The following is a 10000-nucleotide window of genomic DNA, read 5'->3' as shown; positions in this document are numbered from 1 at the left end:
GATCTCTCTAAACTTCGTACAGAGGTAAACTAGAAACGTCGAAGGCGCAACTCAACCGATTATTAAAATTTGAACAAATGTACGAGCGGCCTGGTGAGAGGTTAAAGTACGTGGGGAAATCTCATTTGTCGTCCGCCATTTTGAAACATTGATGGCGGGAAATAAGTGAGCATGCTCAGTGGTTTTTGAGACCTGTCGTTCGGCGGTTTTATTTAAGTTTGTATCAACGAGCATAAATCTTATGATTCATGATTGTTTTACCCTATAAATACTGATTCAAAACGAGGAAATGCGTACAGCAATCCAAGTACAAAGGTAGGCGCTAATTATAAGCAGATAATATTTGAGTTGATGACTTATTGTCCTTAAAAATGACGATAGACTAATTCGGCTAACTCAACCAATTCAAATCTATCGGGGTTAAGATTCTTTGTGTTTAATTTGCGTGACAATGAAGCATTCACATTTAAAATTATATGGAAATACTGGAAAAAAACGTTTTATTCCGAAAAGATTTTAATTACGTACAACATTGAGTTAGCCGAAATTCGAACTTTTCAAACTTCAAGTCCCAAAATAATTTGACATGTACAGGCAAGGATTATAATTCGCCTTGCTTGCTATAATCCGGTAAAAAATAGGTAAATCTTTAATGAGATTACTTAATAAGGTTTACGTCAAAGGAGTGGTTGTTGCAAATTATATGATTGGCAAAGAATCCCTTCGATTCTCTGTAAATGCTACGTGTCTGAGGTTCATAGCAATTTTCAAATTAAAGGTTGGGTGATGCACATTTATTTCCACTTCCACGGCATGACTTGCGAGTACATGTGGAATTCATGATAATCAATATTGAGTAATTTGCCCTTATGGTTTTGTTTTTCTTTCAGGATGCATAACTGCAAAATATTCAGAAACAGTTCTAAAAAAGCAGCTTCAACCGACAATAGCACCAAATACTGAGTGAAGAAAAAAATTAGTAATGAAAAGATAGATAAAATGAAATAAATACAAATGTGTTAGGTAAAATCAAACGTTATTGTTGTAGTATGTACATGTGCTTGTACTTGTAATGTTTCTCTTTTGCTGTTTCTCTAGGCTGCAATTTAAGGTTTTTGTCTTATTTTTAAGAAACATTTTCTCAATAAAAATGGCTGAAAATATTTTGAATATTCCCAGCCATATCTTTGATATTAATGAGTACTTGATAAAAACTGTATGAGTATCTATATTTTTTTCTCTATTGTTTCTATGATTATTAATATACAATCAAGTCATATTATAGGTAATTTTAAGCAATTGGTTTACTGTATGCAGCTAGACTTTTAATTTATAATGGATAACCATGTGACCAAATAACTTCAGAAGCTACTATGATTGTCAGTTGAATAAGATGTGAGCAAAGTTGTCACAGAGTTTCAATGTTAAAATAATGTTTTCAAAGGCAACTTGATCCACATCAAGTCTGAAAAACAATAGTCAATGCATCATTTGTTCAGGTTTGTTAGATTTTTATTGTATTCTTCCCATCCCTTTGACCCATCCAGGAGTTAGTGCACATTTTTTGATAACAAGCCAGGGTGATAAGCCTTACCAAACTTCACTTGCATCTTACTCAAGTGAGAATTGTAGTTTGTGGCTGTTTTTCCTTCAGTTCAATAAAGAATGCTAGCAAATAAAGTGGGGTATTGATTTCCCATGATCCATCGTTGTTATTTTACTTCAATCATACTTAGCATTATAACATAAATAGTTTACAGACAAATGAAGCATTTTATGTATTGAACTTTCTCTTTAACAGAAAGAAAGCTCCTTTCTCCAGGTGTTTAAATAAAGGAATTTTGTACATCAAACTGTAGTCCACTAAGCGCATTCCAGCGTGAGAACGAGCACAATAAAATTAATAATCTTGCCTATGTACCTGTAATGTCCTAAATGAAATTTATATATAAACATCCTCAAGGATCTTGCACATGATCTTAAGGCAAAGGTTTTTGAAGATCCTCAAGGATCTTGCACCAGATCTTTGAAGATCCTTAAGGATCTTGGATATGGTTTTTGAAGATCCCCAAGGATCTTTGGTTGGTTCCTTCAAAATCCTAAAGGATCTGTGATGATCTTCAAAGATCTTGGTAAGGATCTTTAAAAATCCTTGAGGATCTTGAACATGATCTTGGACAGGATCTTTTAAGATCCTCAAGGATCTTCGAAGATCCTCAAGGATCCTTGAAGATCTTGGCAAGGATCTTCGAGGATCTTGGCAAGAAAAGCTAAGATCTTTAAGGATCTTTAAGGATCCTAGGTAGGATCCTTGAGGATTTGAGAAAAGATCCTCAGAAAGATCCTCAAAAAGATCTTTGAGGAGTCTTTAAGGATCTTCAAAGATCCTTCAAAGATTTTCACCAGGGATATATTTGCTTATGTTTTAACTTGTACAAAGGGGTAACAGAAATAATCCGTGAAATGTCAGAGTTAAAAAGTATTCTACCTTCTCAGCCTTCTGTTTGTTGGAGTCCTTTCTTTTCCGTGGAGTGTATTTAACGTGATCTATAAAGCTTTTGTCGGCCTCAAGTTCGTATTTACAATACCAGTTTATTCCAGGTCTGTAATCTGGTAAGTTTTTTTTCCATCCTTTTCGAATACCTGGTAAAACCGTTCAGGGATAGGTATGAAGGACACGAACATGGTTTGTTGTTTCGATGGATTTCATTTCTGTGCCGCAAACAAATCCACAATCCCGACGGAATCCCTCGAGCCCTTGCCAATGTTTTGTCAGCTCGTCTGAGCTAAGCCGATTTACGAGTTTTCCCTTCGTTTACACACCGCTTTGCCGTCAGCTTCCGGTGTCACGAACACAAATAAAAATATACTGCACTGTCAGCTCGCAGCATGACGCCGTTTTTGTGGAGGAATAACTTTTTTGGTGAAGCTCAAAACAAAATGGTAAATCAACAGAATGCCGGTAATTTAATAATCTTTGTGTCTGGAAAGTCTTAAGTTTTCCTTTTACGTTCTCTTGTTCCTTTTACAGATTTCTATGAACGTTTCAATTTTGTTTCGTAAATTTTGCGTTACACCGGTTGTTTCCAATGTTTTCCTTTAAAATTTTGCGCGGGAAATTGGCGCGCGGCTGCCACAAAAATATCCATTTGGGCATGCGTAGACGTTTGACCGCTGTGTTTCCTCAGATCACGCGAGGAAAAGCGCTGACAAAATCTCGCGCTACGCGACGCGCTACGCTCTACACGGAAGTTAGGAAAAGAAAGAGACTGCTCGCAGTCTGATGTCACGGATGGCCAACGATGTTAAAGCATGAACAGTCCCATGAATTTTTTCCGCAATATTACCAAGTTTTCTGAGCCCGCGAGACTGAGCACCCCCAGCAACTCCCAGCAACGAACTACGGCCAACTGATCGGCCAACTACCTACAGCCATAGCCGAAGAAGATTTCGTTGAGGTTTCGTTGCTATTTAAAGCCTATCATATGTAAAGAAACCGCTGACTATTGTATTAAAACTCATCTTTGTGAAAAAAAAAATTTGCGGAATGCAAAATAAAGAAGTTTTAGCGAATTTTTTACTTTGTTGCAGACTGCAGATCGGGGCTAAAATGCAGACTGCTGACTGCAGACCAAGGGTAAAATGCAGACTGCGGGTAAAATAAAATAATTGAAAAACGAGTTATATGGATAAAATAAAGAGTGTTCGTACCCGTTTGTACTTTGACACTGAAACCCCAACACAACACATCCGCTTTTTTGCCCTACCGCATGTTAGAAATCCGGATTTTCATCGAACTCTGTAAGAATTGAAGCTGTTTGAATCCTTGTTGTTGTAGGAAAAAGTATAGTTTCGTTAAGTGAGTTGCTTTTAGGCAATGAAATCACCACCCCGCTACTCATGTCCATTTTGCTGCACTGAACAAAGTCACCGAGAGTAATTACCCAATAACTCAATTTATTTTGACACGCCTGAAACATGAGATGAGATGTAAAAATTTCTTAGTAGGATCCTTTCATTCGCTTTCGTGTACGTTAAGTTATGGTTATCTTTAGTTCAAGAGTTCGTTTGTTTTGCTTCTGGAAGATGTTATTTTCAATAACAACTTCTCCCTAGGGGTTATCACACATGGCTTAACCAATGAAATTCCCGTGTCCTAATTGCTCGGAATACATCAAATTCTTTGTGCATTTCGTTGCACCGAAAAAAGGCAACCGGGATTACGGTCGTTTACTATTTACAATCAGAAACCGGTTGGTGCTAGCTTTGTTCAAATGGTACTGCAAAAACTCCCGAATGGGAAATTTAGTTGGAAATGACGTGTACCATTACAAAGTTCGTTCAAGGTTACCGAGAGACTCTGGAGGGAGGCAAACTCATGGGAGTATGCAATGTATAAACACGTTTTCCGATTGGAAATTCCGTTTGGGAATTTTGGACTACCTTTCAAAAAATCCCGTTTTCTCAGAAAATTTTTCGTTTAGGAAGACCAAAAATAGGCTTACCATTTACATTCCAACCGAAATTTCCGGATTTTTGCGGTAAAGGGTGAACAACCTATTACTCGGATACCTTTCGGGACATTCCATTTATAATCCGAACCCCCCCTATGGATGATTAGATTCCTACTGGTTGAATTTTTGTCGGAACCCTCTGAAAAAACCTTTCCTACCCCTTCACTTTTTTCTCGGTGCCTTTGAAAAAGATTCCTACCAGTGGAATTCTGATGGACCTCATTCATAGGGGGGGGGGGGGGGGGGGGGGTCAGATTATAAATGGAATGTCCCTTCAGGCATTCCGAGTAATAATTGTTGGTTTATCGATCGATATCCCTCGATGTACTGGTTTGAGAAACTTTGAACATTTCAATACATCTGGAAGCGCAAAAACAAAGCACAGATGATTTCAACGATTTCATTATCCATGGATGGACTCTTACAGCAGTCCCCAAAAGGTGCAGCGACTTGCAGTCATGATAATGTGAGTTGTTGACAGATGTAATACAGGATTGTCTTTCAAACACTCTTTATTTTATGCTTATGACTCGTTTTTTACTATAAATATTCATTTTATCCTCAGTCTGCATTTTATCCCTTATAGTCTGCAGTCTGCATTTTACCCTCAGTCTGCATTTTACCCCCGGTACGGTCTGCAGTCTGCAGTCTGCGTTTTACATTGACCGCTCTCAAGATACAATACCTTAAAGTTTTCAAGGACTTTCATTTAACAGAACCAAACCATTCTTCTTAGTTACATCAAGTGATCATGAAGGTATACTTGGTAATATATGCTAAACAGGAGTGCTCAACGACCAATTTTTCAAATAAGGTTCATTTCGTTTCCGAACAACAAACTGGCACCTTTAAAGCGGTTTATGGTTAATAATTAACTTTCGTGGGAAAAGAATAGCCGCTCCTCAGGGCCAGCAACACAAAGTCCAAAGGATCCCTTTTGCCAGCAGGCAAATTCATTGAGGACCATAATCCCAGCCAGGAATTTTTTATTTGTCATTGCTTTCTACCAGCAATGTAGGATGAACATACTTAGCCAGCCAGCAAGTTGAAAAAGAAGAAAAGTGATTTTTACTTAAATTTAACAAGATTTAATCAGCTATTTCAGCGTTACTTCCTTTTAATATCACTGTAAAGCCATTAAGGGCCGTCATCTGAACAAAGTCTAACTTAGACCGTCAAAATGCAAATATAATTTATCTCCTACTCCGCAAATATTTTTTTATAATTCACCATAAATTACACAACGGTCTCCTTTCTGTAGGTCCCATCCTACCTTAAGTTTTCTCGTTTCCGTTAATTTGCTTATTTGTACCGTTCATTTGTATAAAAGTGCCCCTAGAAAAATTATGTGAAAAAGATTTACCGTAAATGCTGGAATTAGCGCCCAGCTTCAAATAAGCACCCCGCTTCGAATTAGCGCCCCTCCTAAGGCTCAAAATTTGTAAAAAGCACCCCCCTTAAAATAAGCGATCCCAATCCCAGCTACGCTGACTATCTTTTTAAGAATTAAGGAAATGAATTAAAGATTATATCGCTCACCTCACGTTGTGTAATTTATGGTCTCTTTGCCAACACTTGTTACTCTCCAGTATCATCCACATTACGCCTAAAACCTGCCAACTTTGATGCACTATCGCATGGGAAGAGAGCGTTCATTTCCTCCCCTTGATCTTCAGAACAACTTGCCTCGTACCATCCCTTTATGTGGCATACAATCTGAATACTATTTAATCTAACCTATGATTTATCATATGCGTCCATGTCCATGCGTGAGGGAGACAAAGATAGCTGGATGGTCTAGCTCTCTTTTCGTGTTTACATACTTGAATTGAGTCCACATGAACGCAAAAAAAAATTAAATTTATATATAACTATTATCTATCACGACTAACACTATCATGTTCATTGACAAAATTTACGTTACTAAAAGTATTAACAAATGAACAATTTTTTTAAAAAGCCAGATTATCGGTATATTTATCCTTAATTTTAAAATCACATGATCCCTATCATGACTGTCACCGAAATTGAGACTTCATCATGATAAAAAATAACAGCCGAAATATACATCCCTTTCATCTGTATCCTTATGCACAAATTATTTAATTACTTTTCGACTATTCTGGAATTTTTTCGAGTTCTTACAAGTTACTATGTCATGGGATCTTAAAGAAATGTTTCATAGTCAATGAAAATTTGCAAAGAAACAGATTCAGAAAAATGTTTTTAAACTCATATTGGAATATTAAGTTAATAGTCCACTGTTATCCACTGTTATTTTCTCTCTTCCCAGTAAACGCAAGTGTCAATTTTTCAGTGAGAAACTTTTTAAAAAGTTCGAGAAATAATGATATAAAACGATAATGACCCACCAATCGGTGTTACGATACGACTATACTGTAACCGGGGCCACTTAGACAGATTTGACCAATAACATAAGAAAGTTGGTTGTGGGCCAAACAGCAGCTCATAAAAAATTAGTTACTCAAAGCACGAAATTTAAATGATAAAAGTGAACGCTTGGTCGATTCGAAACTTTACATATAACACCCAGGAGATTGACAGTAGCCCTTATTTTGTCATCTAAAAGTCGCTACCATTGCCGCACTTTGCAAAGACTATCGCGACCTCAAGTCAAAAATATAATTAACGTTTCCGATTTTTGCCTCCGTCATTCACTCTAAGGGACCTTTCAGGTTGTAATTGGTTGATTTTGGTCTATAGTGTCTATTTTGATTAGGATCAACACCTAACTTTCTTGGAATGTACTCTGACTTTCCTGTAATCCGACTGGTCAATTTTGTCCAGGTGGCTCGGTTATCTGCTGTAAGATCCAAGGGAGTGACCAAGAACCTTAAAAAAAATACTGTTTGCCGACCAATCCTAATGCAATAGCATAAGGGTCAGTCTTTTCGTCTGAAAAAGACTTCAAGCATTGTTCGATTAGCCAAAGTTGGACCTGTCAATAACCGAAAACAAACAAAGTAGTCATGTTGTTTGCATTACCTTCCAATTGTTAAACGTAAGTTCACTGAGGAGATACTCAATCGATAAACGTTTGGAGGCACAAAGGCGATCGCCGATGTATTGCAAGATCTTTATAGAAGTCACAAAGACACCACACAAGTCAACCAATTAGGATGCTTTGCAAGTTCTTAACAGAACTCACAACCAATATAATTCGCAGATGTTTTGCAAGTTCTAAGCAGACGTCACAAAGACAATCGCCGATGTATTGCAAGATCTTAACAGAAGTCACAAAGACAATCGCCGATGTATTGCAAGATCTTTATAGAAGTCACAAAGACATCACCACACTAGTCAATCAACGAGAATACTTTTCCAGTTCTCAACAGAGCTCACAACCAATATAATTCGCCGATGTTTTGCAAGTTCTAAGTAGACGTCACAAAGACAATCGCCGATGTATTGCAAGATCTTAACAGAAGTCACAAAGACAATCGCCAATGTATTGCAAGATCTTTATAGAAGTCACAAAGACATCATTACACTAGTCAATCAACGAGAATGCTTTTCAAGTTCTCAACAGAACTCACAACCAATATGATTCGCCGATGTTTTGCAAGTTCTAAGCAGACGGCACAAAGACAATCGCCGATGTATTGCAAGATCTTAACAGAAGTCACAAAGACAATCGCCGATGTACTGCAAGATCTTTATAGAAGTCACAAAGACATCACCACACGAGTCAATCAACGAGAATGCTTTTCAAGTTCTCAACAGAACTCACAACCAATAAAATTCGCCGATGTTTTGCAAGTTCTAAGCAGACGTCACAAAGACAATCGCCGATGTATTGCAAGATCTTAACAGAAGTAACAAAGACAATCGCCGATGTATTGCAAGATCTTTATAGAAGTCACAAAGACATCACCACACGAGTCAATCAACGAGAATGCTTTTCAAGTTCTCAACAGAACTCAAACCAATAAAATTCGCCGATGTTTTGCAAGTTGTAAGCAGACGTCAGTAAGACAATCGCCGATGTATTGCAAGATCTTAACAGAAGTCATCTTTATAGAAGTCACAAAGACATCATTACACTAATCAATCAACGAGAATGCTTTGCAAGTTCTCAACAGAACTCACAACCAATAAAATTCGCCGATGTTTTGCAAGTTCTAAGCAGACGTCACAAAGACAATCGCCGATGTATTGCAAGATTTTAACAGAAGTCACAAAGACAATCGCCGATGTACTGCAAGATCTTTATAGAAGTCACAAAGACATCATTACACTAGTCAATCTATGAGAATGTTTTGCTAGTTCTTAATGGTAGTTACGAAGTAATCACCATGCAAGATCCTTACAGTTATAAACATTTCACAGGTGTTTTCAAGAAGTTCGGTAAATAAATTAACGGTCCTGTAGTACTCACACGTAAAATGTGCTAGTTTTCAAAAGTCTTCTTTAGGGTGGAAAGGATGCTTTGGAGGAATAGTGAAATCATCGCCGATGTAAATTAGCTTCGTAGGACTTTGTCTTTCAAGAATGACCTCTGTAGTGGGTTCTTCTCAGAGCCTTTTCAATTACCAGTCTTCAAAATGTAACTTTTCCCGCAAAAAGTAAAACCGTGAAACAACGGTTTTGTTGGCTATACAAAGTTATATTTCCCTGAAACGTTAACCCATTAATGGTATGTAAAGGGCTAATTACTTGAGTAATGGCCTTGTATGCATGCAGCTGATCAACGTTCTTTTCTTCTATTTTTCCCTTACAGAGAAGTAAACAGATCGACAACGGATTTCTCACTTCTTTTCTTGTTTACTTTGTGGCGCTTTGCCATGGAACTGTAAAAGGATTTCTTACCCGTCTCACTGTTTAATACTTAAAACTGAATTTTTTTTGGAGGGAGAGCTGCTTCACTTGCTTCAGATATTCATCTCTGCGACGCTACAATTTTGGGGACAACTAATTCACTAATTTTTCATTTTTTGATAATTAGTTTTACACAATGGGAAGAAATGTTTGATTAAGGTCAATGATGTAGTCAAAATTTGCATGCTTCAAGTCCTTCAACAACATTTCATCTTCCTTTTGTTGGTTAACAGTACAGAATATTTACCACCTCTTTTCACATTTTACTCCCGTTACAAGGGCTAATTTTCTAGGAAAATGGAAATCTAAAATTTTTGGATTTAAAGATGTGATAAAAAGAGGAATAAGAACAATTCTCAATTTCGTACAACGTTCAACTGCATCCAGGGCTCGAAATAATTTCCGGAGAGTCTTCCGGTGAAATTCATTTTAGCTCGGTCACCTATCGTTTCTGGCCGGTCAAATTTATCTGATAAATATCTCTTAAAGCAGGGGCCCATGAACCAAAGCTACAGTAGCATTCTAATATATTTCCGAAAAAGTCCTTGCTTGGAGCTTATAGCACAACAGCACTCATTATAAACAATAAAAAAATAAATTATCGGACACATTAAATTCGTCCGGCGCCCCAAAATATGATGATTTCT

General features: G+C 37.3%; 1 long non-coding RNA gene across 2 annotated transcripts in view; it reads right to left on the bottom strand.

The window, feature by feature from the left end:
• The window catches only part of LOC138014615 (uncharacterized), a 142523-nt gene that overhangs the window by 29288 nt on the left and 103235 nt on the right, over window positions 1–10000 (bottom strand). The window lies entirely within an intron of this gene.

The sequence above is a fragment of the Montipora capricornis genome, chromosome 8, assembly GCF_036669925.1.
Source record: "Montipora capricornis isolate CH-2021 chromosome 8, ASM3666992v2, whole genome shotgun sequence".
In the NCBI taxonomy this organism is placed as follows: Eukaryota; Metazoa; Cnidaria; class Anthozoa; order Scleractinia; family Acroporidae; genus Montipora; species Montipora capricornis.
Note: the sequence above shows the minus strand (reverse complement) of the source record. Positions and strands in the feature narration are given on the sequence as shown.